At 33.4% G+C, this 13388-nt stretch overlaps 1 pseudogene; it reads left to right on the forward strand.

The window, feature by feature from the left end:
- Positions 1-13388, forward strand: part of LOC130708066 (dysbindin-like) — a 125737-nt pseudogene that overhangs the window by 89131 nt on the left and 23218 nt on the right.

Here is a 13388-nt window from a genome sequence, read left to right on the forward strand (position 1 = left end):
TAACCAATTTGAGTTTTGGTTTTTTTAATAGGGAAAGTTTGAAATTAACTTCATGTTCATCAGCAAGGAAATAATTGAGCAATGGGACATTCGCGTAATAGGGTGCTGTTGAGATGTTAGGAAGCATGAGGTAAATTGAGTTCTATCTATGTGTCAGGGACTCTTGCGTTCACCGAATATAGCAATGAAAAACAAATTTTTCATATGTACTGACAAGTCAAAAAATTCTAGATAAACTATATATAGTGTGATTCTAGTTATAAATCAAAAGCCTATGTGGTATGGGTGCAGAGAGTCAGGAAAGGTACGTACCAAAATGTTTATTTGGGAAAGTTTTTCATTTTATTTTCCAAGTTTCTCTTTTGATGTTTGAAAATATACTTCTATTTGCATGTTACATTAAATACTTGTTATTTTTAAGAAAACCAATAAGATAATTAAAAACCAAAAGGTGATTTTGCTCATTTTTCCTCTCATTACAGTTGTCTGAGATTGTAGTATTAGCAATTTTAAGGGACTAAAAGGGTTCATAGCCAGGGAATGGGTCTATTAGACTTTCCACAGCTTTTTGCAGTCTTTTCTAAATTCTTTTTTTTTTTTTTAATATTTATTTATTTATTTGGTTGCGGCAGGTCTTAGTTACAGCAGGCAAGCTCCTTAGTTGCGGTTCTCAGGCTCGTTAGTTGTGGCATGTGAACTCCTGGTTGTGGAATGCATGTGGGATCTAGTTCCCTGACCAGGGACTGAACCCAGGCCCCCTGCATTGGGAGTGCAGAGCCTTAACTACTGCGCCACCAGGGAGGTCCCTCTAAATTCTTAAATAGAGTTCTGCACGTTCTCTTAGCCAGCGAAGTCTGTCATATTTTGAATCAGTGTCTGTGGATGAATTTCATCCAAATTGATGTTATGTATACTGTCCTGACCTGGATACTAAGAGGGGAGGGGTAACTTTGCACTGTCCAGTGGTTGCTTCTAATAGTGGGGAGGAGTTAGTTTAGCAATTGTATGGTTTCTAGACCTGGGTCATAAAGTATAAAGTCATATGATGAATTATTGACTTCTACTAATAAAGAGTATTCTCCATTAAAAAAAAAAAGAAAATACAATTTTGTGACTGATATTTTATTATTAACATCTCCATAAATCAAAAGACCATGTATTTTTTTTTTCTTTATAGTAATTAAATGACAGACTGGAATTCTATCTGTTACAGAGTTTCACAGCAGATGTGATTCAACCTGAGGAGATACTTGCTTGTATATGGGAAAGGACCTTTTGTAACCTGAGTAATTCCATTGGGTGACTGTACTTTGAGACTAACGTATATGTAATAGCCTCAGTTTCTCTCTATTCTTTTCACTCACAAAAACACTGAAAATATTCTACATAAAAAAAAAAATAATTAAAAGTCGATTTCTCAGCCTGTAAATCTAGAGGCTCATATCAATTATCTCATATATTTGAAAATTCAAAGCATGATTTATGGCCAAAAATTCTCATGAGAGTCTTTATGTGATCTTATTATTTAATACTTAAGCTATTTCTTTTTATTAAGAGATATAAAAATAGCCGTAATTACATATCTATATGCTATGGAAAATATTTAAATTTGACATATCTATGTAGCTATATTGAGAAATATGCAGACAAAAGAAATAGCTTGAAAATTAAAGAGTTTTTTTAGTCAAATTGTGTATTAAATCAGTAGAATGTAAGCACTAAAGTAAACAACAACAGAAAAATAATAGCATTTATATTGCATGAAGACCGTCATCTCTTCCCTTTCGGCTCTCCTCTCTCCCCTTCCCTTCTCTCTCTCTCTCTTTCTACCTGTGGAAATAGAGATTTATGTTAAACACATCTACTTTAAATTCCAGTTCCAATTTTTAATTTAAAACATTATGAATTAATTGTATGTGTAGCCTCAAATGAAGCATATTTAATATGCAGCTTGTTTGTGTTTGTATGCATTTGATGCTCAGATTTCCAATAGATAGGTAGATGTTATTATAGGTTTAACTGAGTGTGTGCTCTGTGACTGGTGCTTTACATTCTCAAAGTCTGGAAACTAACACTCAGAACTGAAGCTTTGTTATCATTCACCTTACACTTATGCAATCACACGAAGACTTCCCCTCCAGGAATATATCTGCTCTGACTACATAACAAATACCTGGATCTAATGTTTAAATCACAATATTTAATTCTTTCCTCCAGGAAATTCTGACTTAATAAATCTGTTTTTTGTTTATTTATAAACAAATTTGTTTTCATTTTGTTCCTCAAACCCAAGAAATTCTGTTAAAAGTTTCAGGTTTGGGAACTCAAACAAATGTCAACCAACCAGAGTTGGTACTTCCTGCCCGTCCTTCAGAATCTATGAAACTATTTCACCCTCACCTTGCTGACAATGATACAGTATCATTTAGATTTCTTTGCTTCCAAGCCACAAGACTGATTCTTGATAACTGAATCAAAAACCATAACTATACATTTTTTTGCCTGATGAGTGTTGGCTGCAAATATGTGTGTGTACATCTGTACATGCACATAAGCATACTGTTGATAGTATTTCCTTATAGTCCTTTTTATTTCTGGAAGGTCAGTAATCATGTTCCCTCTTTCATTCCTGAGTTAAAGACTTTAAGGCGGGGCTTCCCTGGTGGCGCAGTGGTTAAGAATCCGCCTGCCAATGCAGGGGACACGGGTTCGAGCCCTGGTCTGGGAAGATCCCACATGCCGCGGAGCAACTAGGCCCGTGAGCCACAATTACTGAGCCTGCGCGTCTGGAGCCTGTGCTCCGCAACAAGAGAGGCCGCGATACTGAGAGGCCCGCGCACCGCGATGAAGAGTGGCCCCCGCTTGCCACAACTAGAGAAAGCCCTCGCACAGAAACGAAGACACAACACAACCATAAATAAATTAATTAATTAAAAAAAAAAAAAAAAGAATTTAAGGCTTCTCTTTTTCCTGGTTAGTCTAGCTAAAGGTTTGTCCTTTTTTATCTCTTGAAATAACTACATATAGAGAGATAAAGACTGATACACATTTATTAAATATAAATACATAATATCTATCTGTCATCTATCTTCTATGTATGTATGTATGTATCTATCTAACTAAAAGATTGGGGATTTGCAATCATTCACAGAGTCTACTAGAAGGATAAAGAGCAAGGCTCAGAGAGTTTATGAACTATGATAATACTTGGTATCATGTTATTTGGACAAAGAATACATGTTGATTTTTTAATCTCCCAAACTTGGACTGAAACCATCCCTGATACTAAAAAAATGTTTAGGCGACTGTATGGTGGTCTGTGAAAAGCATCATTAATGAATCCTTTTGAAACTTAGATGAAATAAAAACAACAGCATCATATTGTCGAAACATTTAACTTATGCGTTAAAACGATTTAGAAAAACATTTTGATTAGCATAAACTTTTACTTGACAAGGTTTGACTACAAATCGCACAGACCACTTCAGCAAAGTGAACTGAATTAAGCTATGAACTTTCTTGAAATCCAACATACTAATTTAATCTTTCTCTAACAGACTCCATCTTTTTTGACACTTGAAGCTTCCTGTAGGAAATAAAATGTTCTCCACTGGGAGTCATTAATTGGAGGATTTGAACAATAACTATTGTCTAAAAGTATAGCCTATTTTATTAATATACTCTGCAATATCATTTAAAATTATGTTTGGAAAAATTTTATTAGTGTTATTGGTGCATATATTGATTGTATAAAACTCCCATTTTGAAAACAGCTTAATTTTAACTTATGTAAATACAATTTCATATTCCACTTATTTGTGACAGGAAATAACTCCTGGCAGTAGTGGTCTTCATTAATGTCAACGGCCAAAAGACAAATACAACCTACTGCCCTCTAAATCTATTAGGCACACAGGCACGAAAAAAAAATTAAATGAAATAAAATAAAGCAAAAACAAAGAAATGAAAAACTGGGGAAAATGTGAGTATATAAGTTAATAATAATTAAAAGGAAATTAATAAGTAATATTATTTCCTTTTACATTCCTCAAAGGACCTAAAAACATTTATTAGAATAACCTATTTTTTCTCTGTTTTAAATAATGCCTGTCATATTCCTTTATTCCTTAATTCTTTTTAATCCTTAAATCATGGTATGCCTTTTTACTGGATTGCCTTCTTTTTTTCTTTTCTTGAATTGTAGGAGTTCTAACATGAACTGGTATAAGATCTCAAATGACTCTTATTAATACTAGATTTAATAGAGAATAATGGCTCATTGAAAAGATTAATTTTGTTTTCTGTGTTCAAATAAATTCTTTTCTGGAGTCAAATTATTTTATTTAGAAAAATCTTATCACTTTTTACAAAGCTAAATTTAAGTGGTTAAGTGAAATGTTTAAATATATCAGGGAAAGTTGATGAAGATAGGTTTAATTTTTTTAAATGGAGCGATTTTCCCCCTAATTACCTTAAAAGTATTTCCTTTGTTCCTTAGCTTGATATCTCAAACCTTAAAATCTTTAAAACGTGCTTATAGTTGGATTAAGATATCTAACTCCAAGACTTGCAAAATTACTATTTTGGGACTAATACTTCTATTCCCTTTCACCCACCCCAGAAAGTCATTAATGATGAAAGGTACTGTATTTATCTTTAACACATATTATAAAGGTTATTAATTTGCTTCCCCACCTGTTATATACATATGTGGTAATACAGAATAATATATATAGTCCAAAAAAATCCTTGCTTTTTGATCTAATACTGAACACTCACTGGGGTGATTAATATGCACTGACAAAGACTTCTCATTTTGTAATGAATGTATGTATTTCTAAATTAAATTTTCTATCACACATGGAAAACTTTTTGATAACTATGTTACACACATAGCCATATAAAAGCTACTGTGTTATTCCTATTTATATATTTAGTTCTCACTATTTCTTAGGCACAGATTAACTAGCAAATTCAGAAAAACCAGTTTCCCTTTTCTCCCTGTCTCCCTTGAGCTTAGTTATGACCCAGTGACTAAGCCTTGGCCAGTGGATTATGAAGAGCAGTGATGCATGCCTCTTCCATGCCATTTCTATACGAAACTTGCCGCATGACTTCAACAGTCTCTTTGTCCTTCTCAGTCCTTGCTGAATTGAGGGTGGCTCTCAAGGAAATTTTAGTAGCCAAATGTAAAAGCGTATTTTCTAACTCCTAAGTCACTAAACACCTAAAGGACTATGAAGCACAGTGACAGTTCTTACCATCAACAATCAGAATAGTGAAAAAGAAAGAAACATATTGCATTAAACTATTATTTTGGGGTTATCTGTATAAGAACTTCTATTACCATAACTAATACAAATTCTAAATTATCATTAACTTATTCGCATTTACATTCCTTTGGTATCTTATGGTTTCCATGGACATTATTTTATTAGCCAATTAATCTAAAAATAAAGGTAAGTCATTTATGTTATGGCCTTATCTAAAAATAGAGATAGAAAGGACAGAGTTGATTGTGAATACAATCATTGTTGAAGTGATGGGTGTAACCATTATTTTTCATTTACTCATACTTTGGAAAAATGGATTATCATAGAGGAAAACAAGAAAAACAAACCCATATTTACCAAACACCTATTATGGGAAGCTACAGTATGCCATTTGGTTTGCCTGTTATTGTACATTGATTACCTCATTTCATTATCATAGGAGTCCACTTATATATGATAAAGCTGAGGTTTAGAAACATAAATTGTAAATGGATGTGCTAGAACTAGAATTACAACCAAGTCCTAGTTATGTTATTATTGTTCTAAAATCTAAAAAGACAAAAGTTAAGGGTTCATAATACTGTTTTACTGTTATTTTATAAAATTTAAAATGTATTCTGGTGCTTTTACTTTTAAATTTTTCTTTTCTTACTTTTATTTTCCTATTCTAAAAACACAAAAGAGTCATAGACATTTTACTTTTTTCATAATATTTGTAAAGTACCTTTCCTTTAAATATCTTGCTGCTTTCTGCAAAGCTTGACTATTCTTAATTGCTGACTGCCATCATTCAGCTGATAAACTGTTTCAGCATCATTTGGCTTGGTAATCATTTTTTTTCTTTTCAGGATTGCATAAAACATGGAATTTGTAAAGCTCATTTTGCAAAATGATACATTCATGGGAATTTTAATTCACATTACTCATATTTATTTTGTATCTAGCACAAGGACCTGAGAACATACATTTCATATATTCTATAGATCAGGAGATATATTTTCAGTGATTACTTTAATAGTTTTAATTAATATGCACATAGATAAAATATTCCATGCATGGAATATATATCATGGGAGATTCACTAAAGAGAATATTGGAATTCAGTTTCAATATCTGATTGCAGCTTAGCGCTTAATTTTTAGTCAACCACCTATATCTATAGTTATTGTCTACATGTAAGAGAAAGGACACTAGTAAATATTTATTTGATAGTAATTCTGAAATTCAGGTGGGGGCCCTAAGGACCTTTGTATTAGAGTCTATCCTTATCTTCCTACTCCAGCCTCTCTCCATTACCATTTAGAAATATTAGGTCATTCAGTAAATAAGGTAAATGCTTAAAAGCTTGACACGATCCATACTAATGACTTCAATTGCATATTGGAATCCACTTGAATTGATGTTTCCTTAGTGTTGATATTGCTCTACAAAACTTAGAGGCCTGGCTGCTGAATTTCCAAGTAGGTCATGCTTCTTCTCCATCTGTTTCAGATTCTCTGTCATAATTAGAAAACGAAGAGAGAAGAGCAGGCTCAGCAAATTGAATGAACTAATTAAAAAGCAAATGTAGAGATGATTTTCCTTCATACATGTTACATGACCAAATTCTTTTAAAAAGTGCAATTGCTTGAATGAGAGCAAGAGATTGTTCAAATAAGACAAATAAGATTGTTCAAATAAGACAAGAATAAGACAACAGATTGTTCAAACACATGATCTTGGATTTTTAGTTGTCTTTGACTATTTTGGAGAAAGTTTAGGGCAGTTTCATTCTCATGAAGAATTTGCTTCCTATGTATTTAGACATAACTAAAAGTTATTACAGTTTCCAGAGATGACAACTACTTAAAAGTTGAGAAAAATTTAGCACAGGTATACACCTTGAGAAAATGCTGTTTCAGAATAAACCAGTTTTCATAAATGTGGACTCAGTCCATGTATGAAGAGACCAGCAACTAGATTAGAAACTTTCATTGAATCAAATAATTCAAGAAATATTTAATGAATAGAGTTTCATAGTGTACCTTTCAATATATAGATATACATCTCCTTTTATTTCAGGAAAGTTTTCTTCTATTAGCTAATTACCTGCCCTGAACTCTTGAGTTGGCTTTCCTTTGCAAAGATCCCAACTATGCATGTTGCACCCTCTTTAATTATGCTCTGCATTTATTGCTTCCTTTCAAATCATTTTTTTAAATTTTAATAACACAATTTTCCTTTTCTATTTTCTAGTTTATTTAGTGTGCTTTTTGTGGTGTATATTTTGATCTTATTTTTCTCCTAATTTAAACTTCATTTCTAAAATGAGTCTTATTTTTTAATACTTCTTGATTTTTATCAGTTCTCAAATTTTTCAACGTCTGATCGAGATGTCTCAATCCCAAGACATCCTATTTCTGACTTTTTAAATTATTTTGAGGCCTATATAGGTTTTTGTTTTTGTTTATTTTTAAGTTTATTTCCAGTTTACAATTCTGGCCTGATGCATCTTTTTTTTTTTTTAACATCTTTATTGGAGTATAATTGCTTTACAATGATGTGTTAGTTTCTACTTTATAACAAAGTGAATCAGCTATACACATACATATATCCCCATATCTCCTCCCTCTTGCGTCTCCCTCCCACCCTTACTAATTTATTTTATTTCATTTAAACATATTAGATAATGGTTTCATATGGTCTGTAGTCCCTGTTTTCCTAATGACTTTATTTTATCATAAACAAAATTTGATTCAACTTCATTTTTTCTAATATAACCTTTTTGTTTCCCATATGTGAATAACTATAGTTCTCTGTGAAGAGGATGGTAAAGCCAGGGTACTTTACAAAGTTTCACGATTCATTATTTCCTCATCTATTATCATCATGAAGTCGTCAAAATGTGACCTGCGTAGCCAATTCAAGATCTTCATAGCTTTACATCCACTTAGAATATTTTTGTTGTTTTATATATGCTTTCTTGTTTCCAGATATTCCTAAATCTCTATAGGTATTGCCTTTCAAGAAAGTGCTCTCAAATTTATAGGTTGTATTTTACTGTCACTGTACTTTCTTTCTACCCCCTCTACCTTCTAAATTAACCTCCTTTTTCTTTTTTCCCAGACTTTCTGCCTTGCTAAATTTGAATTTTGCATGCAGGGTGGATTTCTGTCCTTTGCAAAAGAATATTTGATGGATATTTCTGAGATCCTTTATATCTCTGACCACCACAGCCCTATTTGATCACTTGCTGACTCTGCAAGCATTTTTTTTGTTTTGGTTTGGTTTGTTTTGCCCTTACCCACAACTCCAGAACTATAATTTCTTTTTCTGGTACTTAAAATAATTCACATACTCAATTCCTGCTTTTCTCACTCAGAGAATCCTCTCCTTTTGGGCACGAGTTACTTGTTGGAGGGTTCATTATTCCAAGCCCTTAACACTTGGTAGCATCTTCTCACCAGCTCTTGCACAAAGCTGCTGATGCTGCCCATATTCTGCTTTTGGGGATGGTAGTTTGGGCAAACACCGCTAGATATAGGTAGTATTTTGTGTTGAGTAACTGTATAATAAAGGAGTCCCCATCTCATAACTTCTATTGTCTCTATAAATCAGAAAGCAGAGTAATCTTCTGAGAATGAGGGGAAGAGTTAGAAGTTTGAGACTGAAAAGAAAAAATTTGATTTAGTCATTGTAGAGAGAATGATTAGATGGTAACACTGCTTACGCTTTCTGATGGCTTATTATTATTTGTTTTTTCACAAATTTATGGAAGAAACAATTTGTCTCTTAGTATGATTTTCCTAGAAGTACTAGTTTGCTTAGATGCCAGTGTAGAGAATATCCAGAATTAGGTTCATTCAATATCGGGATTTTTTAAAACAAGGTTCGAAAAAATTTAGGCCAGCAAAGAATCTTTGTGAATTAGCAATCTAAGCTGGATAATGAGAAAATTAAAAATAAGAGGATAATTATAATTAATGTTAATGGAGTGGGAAAAAGTAGAGAAATGGATTGCACATCTTGACAAGGTTGAAAAGAAGTTCCAGAGAAATGAGCAAACTGGGAGTAGCCAAGGGTTGGTTCAGAGTGGGATGATTAAATCATATTTGGAATTGGATTGACTTAATTTGTTGACAGGGTTCCAGGTGTGAGCGTGGCAATGACTGATTGAAGTGGAAAAGATTAGAGGGTCAGTGGTTATGAATAGGCTAAGGACTTCACCGAACAGAGGGATTGATGGAATATTCAGCTGCTCATAGAAGTTGCACAGAAACATAGCAGGACTTGGAATTTAAGGAGAATAAATCTCATGCCAGTTGATGAACTGTTCGTAGCAGGAATAAATGAGGGCAAGGATGTGAGAAGAACATGGCAGGTGTCTTAGTCCATTTGGGCTGCTATAACAAAATACCAGAAACTGGGGAGCTCATATACAGCAGAAATTCATTTCTCATGGTTTTGGAGGCTGGAAGTCTAAGAAAAGGGTACCAGCATGGTAGGTTTTGGTGAAGGTCCTCTGTTGCATTGCAGACTTCTAATTGTGTCCTCCACATAGTGAAAGTGGCTAGGGAGTTCTGTGGGATCACTTTTATAAAAGCATTATTCCCATTCATGAGAGCACCACCCTCATGACCTAATCACCTCCTAAAGACCCCACCTACTAATACAATCACACATCACTTTTGGAGGTTAGGATTTCAACATGGAAATTTTAGGGGAACACAAACATTCAGACCATGGCAGCAGAATTTCTTTAAAACTTTGGAATTAACAATAATCTCTGAATACTATCTGCAGAGATAACAGAGGACACTGAAACAAACCCCCAAATCTCCAAAAAATCAGTCACTCAAGAACATTATTGAACAGCCACCAGTCCAGTGATATTCTTAATAATGAGTCATTGAAAGAAAGAATGGAAGTAGAGAGAACTTTTAGATGAGAGATTAAAGTTATTAGAGGATTTCTTAGTTATGGTGCACAATTCTTGAGAGTACAGTGAAAAAGTTTAGGATTCAGGTAATAAGAAAGATCAGAACACTTAAGGTGATAGAAGATAGGTGGTCAGGGCCATGTACACTTTAATATTAACTGGTACAGGCAGGAATAAGTGGTGTGGAGGACTTAGTCTGTTTTAGAAGAGTGGACCCTGAGCCATATATCCAGAGATTCTGCCCCAGTCTAGAGTGATGAGTAATGATGTATTTTGAAATACATACAGCATTTTACTAGTGCAGAGAACTATGTAAGCTTAGACAAGTTACTCAGAAGATGAGTTTTAGTGTCTTCATCTAAAAACATGACTATAATATCTATCATAAATAAAATCATATTAAAGCTTAATAATAAGTATTTATACTATTATTACCTGGTACTTAGAATGTGCTTAATCTTTTATAATTATACCATCAGTTCTTTTTTGTCAATATTTCATATCTTTAGTTTAAGACCTAACTCAAATTATATGGAAATAGTAGGTTCTTTATGTGAAAAGGGATAGCGTTTTACTTTTTATGCAACTATTTATTTTCAATATTGTACCCTTCAGGGACTATAAATCTTGTTAATTATATATTTTAAAGGGGAAATCTATATTGTAGCCTGAAAGACAGATCAAGGTGGACTTTCTGGATCATGAACTTAAGGTATTAATCAAAGTATATACTCAGAAACATGATAATCTAATTGCTCAAGACATTAAGTGTATGTATTGTCAAAACATTTGTGAGAGTGATTTTTAGGTCATGATACAATCGAACAATTCAAGGAAATTTTACTGACTCTACTAATAAATATTAAACAGTATAGTCATGAGGCTGCATATAAAAAATAACAAATTTGTTTTCTAACTCACATTTATTAACCCCTTTTGGCAGCTTAGTTAGGAATTTTCCAAGCAGAAATGCTAATATAAAATGTATTAGCTTTCGTACTGAAAGCCACTTAGGGCCTTCTTGTAATGCCAGCATTAATGTTTAACAATACATTGGCAGAATTTTCCACTATTGCGAGATGTGTAACAAATGATCCACAAATATTTTCCAACTTTAGCATACCTAGAGAAGTTTCAATACATTGATTCATAGATAATACAGATGCATATGTTACTTCACATTTCTTTGCATGATAACAGCATTTATTCTGTTAAACCAATCACATGGCTTTGAAACAAAGGTACTATGAGTGGGAGGGTGCTGTGGGAATACTGTCAGTATGAGAAACTGACCTTAATTTTACAATAACTCGTTTATTAGGGTGGAAGGCCAGAGCAAATAATGCAGAAAAAATTTTACATGCCATAGCACAGATTTTCTCTTTAATTACCAGTTTTTCTCCCATGTTCATTAAGGCATTTCTCCCTCCAGAAAAATGTAGTTTTTTTATGCCTCAGTCATCAGCAGATTTTAAAAATTCAATTAATATCTAGTTGTTTGAAATAGAACTGTTGACTTCCAATTTATTTTACTTCTTTGATGTATTTCCTTCAAAAAATCTCATTGCCTAAATTTTGAATGGACAGCTTTGTATTTGCTGCCTTTAGATTACAGGAAACTTTCTATATTTGCATTTAGGCCTTATACACACACATGCACGTGCGTGCGCACACACACACTTTTGAAGTCTAAGTTCATATTTATGAAGAATGGTTAGTCAATGTTGTGTCTGTTTAGATAAAAAAAATCTTATTGACAGGCTAACTTGAGATACACTAAATTGCCAACACTACATAATAGCACCTACAGTGGCTAAAACCATACAACAAAAGCACATAATATTGTAAAAATTCTAGGTGAGAAATCAGGAGAACATAGATCTTGATCTTGTTTTGCCAATTAACCATGTGATCCTGAACAGTTTTTCGTTCGTTTTGTTCGGGACCTCAGTTTTCAAATTGGCAAATGAGAAAGGTGGAATAGATGACCCCCAAGAGTGATTCAGTCCCTGAAATATTTTAATCTTTATTGGGAAGCTGGTTTGGCATATTACACAGTCTCATCACTTCTTATTATACGTTCCTCTGATTGTAAAAGACTTGGGTTACAAAATAAAAATCACTTTAAGACGTAAAAGTTAGCAGAAGGAAAGAAATCATAAAGATCAGAGCAGAAATAAATGAAACTAAAAGCTGGTTGTTTGAGAAGATAAACAAAATTGATAAGCCATTAGCCAGACTCATCAAGAAAAAGAGGGAGAGGACTCAAATCAATAAAATCAGAAATGAAAAAGGAGAAGTTACAACAGACACCACAGAAATACAAAGCATCCTAAGAGACTACTACAAGCAACTTTATGCCAATAAAATGGACAACCTGGAAGAAATGGACAAATTCCTAGAAAGGTATAACCTTCCAAGACTGAACCAGGAAGAAGCAGAAAATATGAACAGACCAATCACAAGTAATGAAATTGAAACTGTGATTAAAAATCTTCCAACAAACAAAAGTCCAGGACCAGATGGCTTCACAGGTGAATTCTATCAAACATTTAGAGAAGAGCTAACACCTATCCTTCTCAAACTCTTCCAAAAAATTGCAGAGGAAGGAACACTCCCAAACTCATTCTACGAGGCCACCATCACCCTGATACCAAAACCAGACAAAGACACTACAAAAAAAGAAAATTACAGACCAATATCACTGATGAATATAGATGCAAAAATCCTCAACAAAATACTAGCAAACAGAATCCAACAACACATTAAAAGGATCATACACCACGATCAAGTGGGATTTATCCCAGGGATGCAAGGATTCTTCAATATACGCAAATCAATCAATGTGATACACCATATTAACAAATTGAAGAAGAAAAACCATATGATCATCTCAATAGATGCAGAAAAAGCTTTTGACAAAATTCAACACCCATTTCTGATAAAAACTCTCCAGAAAGTGGGCATAGAGGGAACCTACCTCAACATAATGAAGGCCATATATGACAAACCCACAGCAAACATCATTCTCAATGGTGAAAAACTGAAAGCATTTCCTCTAAGATCAGGAACAAGACAAGGATGTCCACTCTCACCACTATTATTCAACATAGTTCTGGAAGCCCTAGCCACAGCAATCAGAGAAGAAAAAGAAATAAAAGGAATACAAATTGGAAAAGAAGAAGTAAAACTGTCAC

Source organism: Balaenoptera acutorostrata, chromosome 4 (genome assembly GCF_949987535.1).
Source record: "Balaenoptera acutorostrata chromosome 4, mBalAcu1.1, whole genome shotgun sequence".
NCBI lineage: Eukaryota > Metazoa > Chordata > Mammalia > Artiodactyla > Balaenopteridae > Balaenoptera > Balaenoptera acutorostrata.